This window comes from Coloeus monedula (assembly GCF_965178545.1).
Source record: "Coloeus monedula genome assembly, chromosome: 2".
Classification (NCBI taxonomy): domain Eukaryota; kingdom Metazoa; phylum Chordata; class Aves; order Passeriformes; family Corvidae; genus Coloeus; species Coloeus monedula.
Window position 1 is genome coordinate 98,141,868 of NC_138782.1, and position 6,593 is coordinate 98,148,460.

Consider the following 6,593-nt stretch of genomic DNA (forward strand, 5'->3'; position numbering starts at 1 on the left):
GGTCAGCTTCAGGGAATGCTGTGTGCAGTCACCCTGTCAGCCAAGGGCAGCACATGAACAGAGATTGCCCGGTCTGGGAAAATACAAATGCTTCAGATGTTACAAATTAGTAAAATAGAAATTGATTCATTAAGGTTCAGAGCTGAGTATCTTTGGGTTTGGAGACTCAATGACAAAAGCTTATTTGCCAGTACTTCAGGACTAACTGCAAACTCCCACAGCCATTTAACAGTAATATATTAGACATATAAAACAAATTTTTGAGGAAAACACTCTAAAAACACTGTGGGGATGGAACCCAAAATCTCAAAGCAAGGTGAAACAAGGTAAAACTGGCTCCACCAGGAAAGGCAAGCTGCTTTAATGACTGCTACTCCTGTCACATTAAAACCTGGGGGAGGCCAGAGGGGCAGGGGGCATGGGGGTGAGGCTGGGACCCCCCCAGCGCCCACCTTGCCCCGGGGAGTCTGGCAGGGTCTTGGTGGTGTGGCCTGGAAGGGGGGAAAAATATGAGACATCCCCCCCCAAAAAAAGCTCAGAGTCCCCCCCAGAACTCCTTAAAATCCAAAATCTACCCCCAGACCCTCCCCCAAATGCGTGAGACCCCCATAGACCCCCCCCAGGACCCCCCTGAGTTCCCCAGAAGCCCCCCAAGGCCCCCCCCGAGACTCCCCCCAAAGGCATGAGACCCCCCCCAGGCCCCCCCAATGCATCCAGATCCCTCTCAACCACCCCCAAGAACCCCCCAAGACCGCCTTGAGCCTCCCCAGGACCCCCAGACCCCCCCCAAAATGCCCCCAGCCCCCCTCACCTGGCAGCCCCTAGGTGCTGCTGCCACTGGAAGGGGTCCCCTGCACCCCCTCCCCATCGCCGGGGTTGTCCCCCCCAGGAGGACCCCGCTGTGCTCCTCATCCAGGGGCGCCCCGCCACCCGTAGTGAGTGGTCCTGCTAGGAGGGGGGGATCACAGGGGGAGAGGTTGCCCGGGGGGAGCCCTGGAGGGAGGAAAAGGGGTCGGGGGGGTTTGAGGGCTGGGGGGGGGGGGGGTCAGGATGGTCTCGAGGGGGGGTCAGGGGTAGGTATCCTGAAGGGGATCCGAGGAGGGGTCCAAGGGGGGAGTGGTCACTCACCGGCCTCTCCCACCACCTCCACCACAAGGGTCCTAACGGGAGGATGAGAGCGTGGTGTGAGGGGAGAGCCCCTCCTGCCAGAGGATCCCGCCCTTCCCCCCACCGCACAAAGCCCCCCTCGCTCCCCATGCCCCTCAGGACCTCCCAAAAACCCCTCAAAAAACCCCAAAATCGCCTAAAAACTGCCCTATTTCCCCCCTCAGACCTCGCTGCCTCCATCGCTCCTGAGCGCGCCGCGCACAGTGACTTCAAGATGCAGCCCAAAAGAGGGTGTGGCCACAACTTCTATGATCAAAGCTCCGCCCACCGCCCTGCTTTGTCCTCCCCACTTGGCTCTGCCCACTCCCCAAGCCCTGCCCACCCCACCAAAGCCCACCCCCCTCCATGTTTAGGCCATGCCCACACCAATTTTTAGAGGGGGTCCAGTGGGAGTCACCCCATTGTCCACCAAGGGCCTAGGATCCCCAAACCAGGTTTTGGGGGAGTGCAGGGAACACCACCCCCCCCCCCCCCGCCCATCCATTATCAGAGTATTTAAATTCATATTCTGGGACAGAGCCGGAATTCTTTGTTCCTGTGTTTTTTGCCCGAAATACCTAGAATTCCAAAATTATCACCATTCTAGAGGAAAGGGGGGGAGAGGGAGGTTGACTTTTTCCACCTGGAATTTAAACCAGGACCCCCAAATCTGTCACCCAGATGTCTGGGGGGGGGGCACATCAGGTGTTTGAGGCAGGGGTCCCCTCTCCTTCAGGGGGGCACTCAGGTGGCCAGGGGCTGCTCCCCACCACTTTGGGGTCGTCCCCCATCACTTTGGGGTCATTTCCAATCGTTTTGGGGTCATTCCTTGACACTGTTGGGGCTGCGCAAGGCAGCACAGCATCCAGCTGCAGACCTCCTTGGCTTCTGCTGCTGCAGGCAAGGGTCAGCTGCAGCAAGCAGGGAAAGCTGTCAGCTGCAACAGGCAGAAGTTAGCTGCAGCTTGCAGGGAAAGCTAGCTGGCTCCTTCGCAAGGAGTGAGCCCCAAATAAAGGTGGTGTAAAAGCATTGGTAGAGTCAAAGGATGAGAGAGGGGTCTCTGAGTAGCTTCCAGCTGGTTTATTGCCAGTGGAAGATCCAGGGACAAAGACCAGGAAAAAGGGGAAAGCGCAACATTTTGTACAGGGGTGGAACAAAGGGAAACAACTAATGGGGATCTGCTACAGCAGGGATTACTGTAACACGCATATATCAAAACAGGAGTCCCGTGGAAAGGAAATATATATGGATGGATTCTTGGTAGATGTTTCAGAGATGTTTATTTCTCCAGCCACATGGCCGGGGCTCTGCTCAGGAAATCCTCCAGTCACGGGACCCCGAGGGTCCTTCCCACACAGGGGAACACAAACCAACCAATCGGGAACGAGGCTGACCAGGGGCAGGGAAACCCCGTGCCTCCCCTCAGGGCGCCTCTCCCAGGGCTACATGGCAGGGGGAGGAGACGCCAACAGGGATCAACTGAGGAGGAGGAGATAACAGGGGAATAACCAATGGGGATAACTTAGGGGAGAAGATTACATGAGTAGACCAATGGGGCATTGAAGAAGGGAGAACTTTCCAGAACTAATACATAACCAACTAGGGGAAACACATAAACATGAACTTATACATAAAACTGGGTGGAGAACTCCTGAACCAATGAACTTAAAATATGAAAACTAAGAACCACTAGGAACATGGGAACTCGCTCTAACCCAGGGGTGAGAATCAGAACTTTGTGTTCTGGAGGCCTGTCTACCAGTCTTCTGAAGGATCTGCTGCAGTGGCCACTGCCACCTGCCCTGCAACAGTTCCCCAGCGTTTTGGGGTTGTTCCCCATTGTTTTGGGGTCATTCCCCATCACTTTGGGATCGTTCCCCATTGTTTTGGGGTCGTTCCCCACCACTTTGGGGTCATTTCCCGTCATTTTGGGGTCATTCCCCTTCCCTCCAGGAAGGATTTGAGTCCCTCCAAGAGGGGTTCCGGTGTCCAGGAATAATTCTCAGCCAGTTTGGGGGGGGGGGGGGGGCAGGGGGGGTCACTCCTCTTCATCCAAGACGGACTCAAGTGTCCAGTGGTCACTCCCCACTGCTCTGGGGGAGGTCACTCCCCCTCACTTTGAGGTCGTTCCCCATCATTCTGGGAGTCACCCCCTCCATGTCAGGGAGGGATCCGGATGTCTAATGGTCACTCCCCACCACTCCGGAGGGGTCATACCCCACCCAGCCATCCAGGGGCCTCCCCCTCCTAGTCTGGGAGAGGACCCAGCTCCTCGGGGCTCATCCCCCCTGACCCCAGGGGTCCCCCCTGGGCTGCGCCGGGGCCCCTCCCACGGGGGAGGACCCCCCCCTCAGCCGCCCTGGTCTCCAGCATGTTCTGGGCCGTGGTCTTGCCATGCTGTTACTTGAGGTGGCGGCGGATGGCTGGCTTTGTGGGTGAAGCGCATGTCACAGTAGGAGCAGCGGTAGGGTCGCGTGCCACTGTGCAGGTTCAGGTGGTTTTGCAGCATGGATTTCTGTGTGAATGTCTTGCTGCAAATGCCACAGCCACATGACTTCACGCCGCGGTGCACGTTCATGTGTTGGTTCCAGTTGCTGCTGTGGTTGAACTGCTTCCCACAGCGCAGGCACATGAACAGGAAGTGCAGGGCGCGCATGTGGAGCACCAGCTTCTCCACGCCCTGGAACGCCTCCCTGCACTTCCTGCAGCACAGTGACGCCGATGGGGTGCTCACCGCCAGTCCCGTGCCTGCCATGGCCACCCCCAAGGAGCTCACGGTGCCCACGCTGCCCGCCGGCTCCTCGCCACTGCCACCAGGGAAGATGAGCAGCCCCTCGCCCTCAGCATCCTTGGCCAGGATGTAGCAGGCCTTGACCACCCCCAGCTGGGGGGAACACGGGGGGTCCTGCGCTGACATCCCAGCCGTCCCCGCCACGGCCGCCGCCGCCACTCCTCCTCCTTGCGCCACTCTGGCTGCCTTGGCTGTGGCCACGGCCAGCCATGCGCGCATCTCCCTGCGCCAGTGCGGGGTGGCGGCTGGCTCCACCTTGATGGTGTACACATCAGGCGCCACATCCTCCTCATCCTCCTTGTCCTCGTCCTCCTCGGGCTTGGGCAGCTGTGTGGGGGCAGCTGGCGGTGGCTGGACGAAGCGGGCCAGCACACCGCGGCAGCACACCACCATGTGCTCTATCTGCAGGTAGCTGGCCGCCATCAGGTAGTCCGGCAAACTCCAGGGTACGCGTGTACCAGGACAGCAGCAGGTCGGCCAGCACGGGGTTGGTGTGGGCCTGCAACATGCGCAGCTCAGCCGCGGGGTTCAGCAGGAACTGGTCACGCAGGAAGGGCGAGAAGGCATCCAGAATGACATGGTGGCCATGGAAGGGCAGGCTCTGCACCACGATGGTGACATTGCAGAAATGGTCCTCGGCCTGCAGCCACGTCATGAAGCACAGCACCACTGCCTCGTGCCCCCGCAGCTGGAAATGCAGCACCTCCGCACACGACTGATTTATTAAAATACGAATATTGATCTAGTATCGATATCCAACTGATATAGATAAAGACTCTCTAACGGTTTAAAGTTAGAAAGTGTATGTTTATTTGGCGCCAGGCACTGCGTGGGATAGCTCCCTAAAATGCCGAGCCCCGATACAAATACAAAGCTTTTTATTTACAAAAATTATGAATATCCAAAATATAAACGTATATTCATAACATTAACACTTCCCATTCTCTGCTGCGTATGGAAATGAGATTAAATGTCATTAAGCATGCGTAATGTATTCTCTGAATTGAGTCAGTGGTCTTGAATTGGGTAAGTGGTCCCAGATAGATGAAGTAAGCTCATCTCCCTCATTTTCACCTTTCTCGACTTTTTGAACTTTAACAATCTTAATTACTTTAGTGACCTCCAAATTTCCTTTTGTGTGACTTTTGGATCGGTTCTCACAGAGGGAGGAAATTGGTAATTGTCTCTATTCCCTAGACCAACTTATCAATGTTTCTGTTCCTCATTCTAAGCACAGCTAAACAAACATAGAAGTGACAGATCATCAATTATTCAGTAATCAATTACTAATATCTTGAAAACCATTTCAGGTCCAGCTCTCCTAACTATTAATTAACTTTAGCCAGGCCTCAATTCCCTCCTATTCTAACTAATTTCAACACGGCTAGCCTATAACTAAAATCCTTATGTTTCATTTAAATCTGTTTCACGACGACATGGCCCAGCACTGGCAGGGAGCTGGGAGGTGCTGGGAGGGACTGGGAGGGGGGTTAGAGGGACTGGGGGGCACTGGGAAGGACTGGGAGCAGTGTTAGAGGGACTGGGAGAGACTGGAGTGCACTGGGAAGGGGGATGTAGGGACGGGCAGGGACTGGGAGGGACTGGGAGTGGGGTTAGAGGGACAGGGAACGGGGCTGAAGGGACTGGGCGGGTTGGGAAAGACTGGGAGGGATTGGGAGCAGGGATACGTGTAGTGGGAGAGACGGGAAGAGGGACTGGAGAGACTGGGAGGGATTGGGAGCAGGGATACGGGTACTGGGAGAGACAGAAAGAGGGACTGGAGAGACTAGGAGGGATTGGGAAATGGATACAGCAACTGGGAGCAATGGGAAGAAGGACTGGAGGCACTGGAGGGACTGGGAAGGCCCCTGGGACACTGGGAGGGAGCACTGGGAGGGTCACCAGTGGGACTGGGAGCACTGGGAAGGGGCGATGGGCGAACTGGGAGAGTTAGAGGAGAGCACTGGGTGCACTGGGATGGCTGACTGAGGAGACTGAGAGCGCCAGAAAGGGTTCCTGGGAGCTCTGGGGACAATGGGAGCTCTGGGATGGAGGCCAGGGAGCATGGGGGAGGTCACTGGGAGTTACTGGGAGCACTGGGGGGGGTCACTGGGAGGTCACTGGTGCCGCTTACTGGGAGCACTGGTGGGGGAGGACAGCTCTGGGAGTCACGTGGCTGCACCTGCAAGGGGGGGAGGAGGGGTGGAAGACAAGGCCGCGCTGTGACGTCACCGCGTGCGCTCCCGCCGCCATTGCCGCGTCCCCTCCCCCATCCTGCCTCCCCCCGCGCCCCCTGATTGGTCCCGCCAGGGCCGGGCCCCCCATCTCTCCCCTCCCCCTGTCGCCATTGGCCTCCCCCCACCCCCCTGCCCCCCCCGGCCACGCCCCCCACCGTTACCACCTGAGCCTCGGGTGCATGGCAGCGCCGGGCCTGGGGGAGGGAGGGAGGGAGAGCGGGAAGGGCACGGGGCATTGTGGGATACAGGCGGATCCAGCCGCAGACCCCCTCCTAACAGCACCGCAGGGCATTGTGGGATACAGGCGGATCCAGCCGCAGACCCCCCCCCCACCTCACAGCACCGCAGGGCATTGTGGGATACAGGCGGATCCAGCCGCAGACCCCCCCCCCACCTCACAGCACCGCAGGGCATTGTGG

The 6,593-nt window shown here is 57.8% G+C and overlaps 1 pseudogene across 1 annotated transcript; it reads right to left on the bottom strand.

The window, feature by feature from the left end:
• Positions 1-3,393: 3,393 nt before the first annotated feature.
• Positions 3,394-6,190, bottom strand: LOC309570143 (zinc finger and BTB domain-containing protein 12-like; annotated as a pseudogene). Its single transcript has 2 exons — positions 6,170-6,190; positions 3,394-4,679 (listed from the first exon to the last, which is right to left on the bottom strand). The product of its transcript is annotated as a zinc finger and BTB domain-containing protein 12-like (transcript).
• Positions 6,191-6,593: the final 403 nt, after the last annotated feature.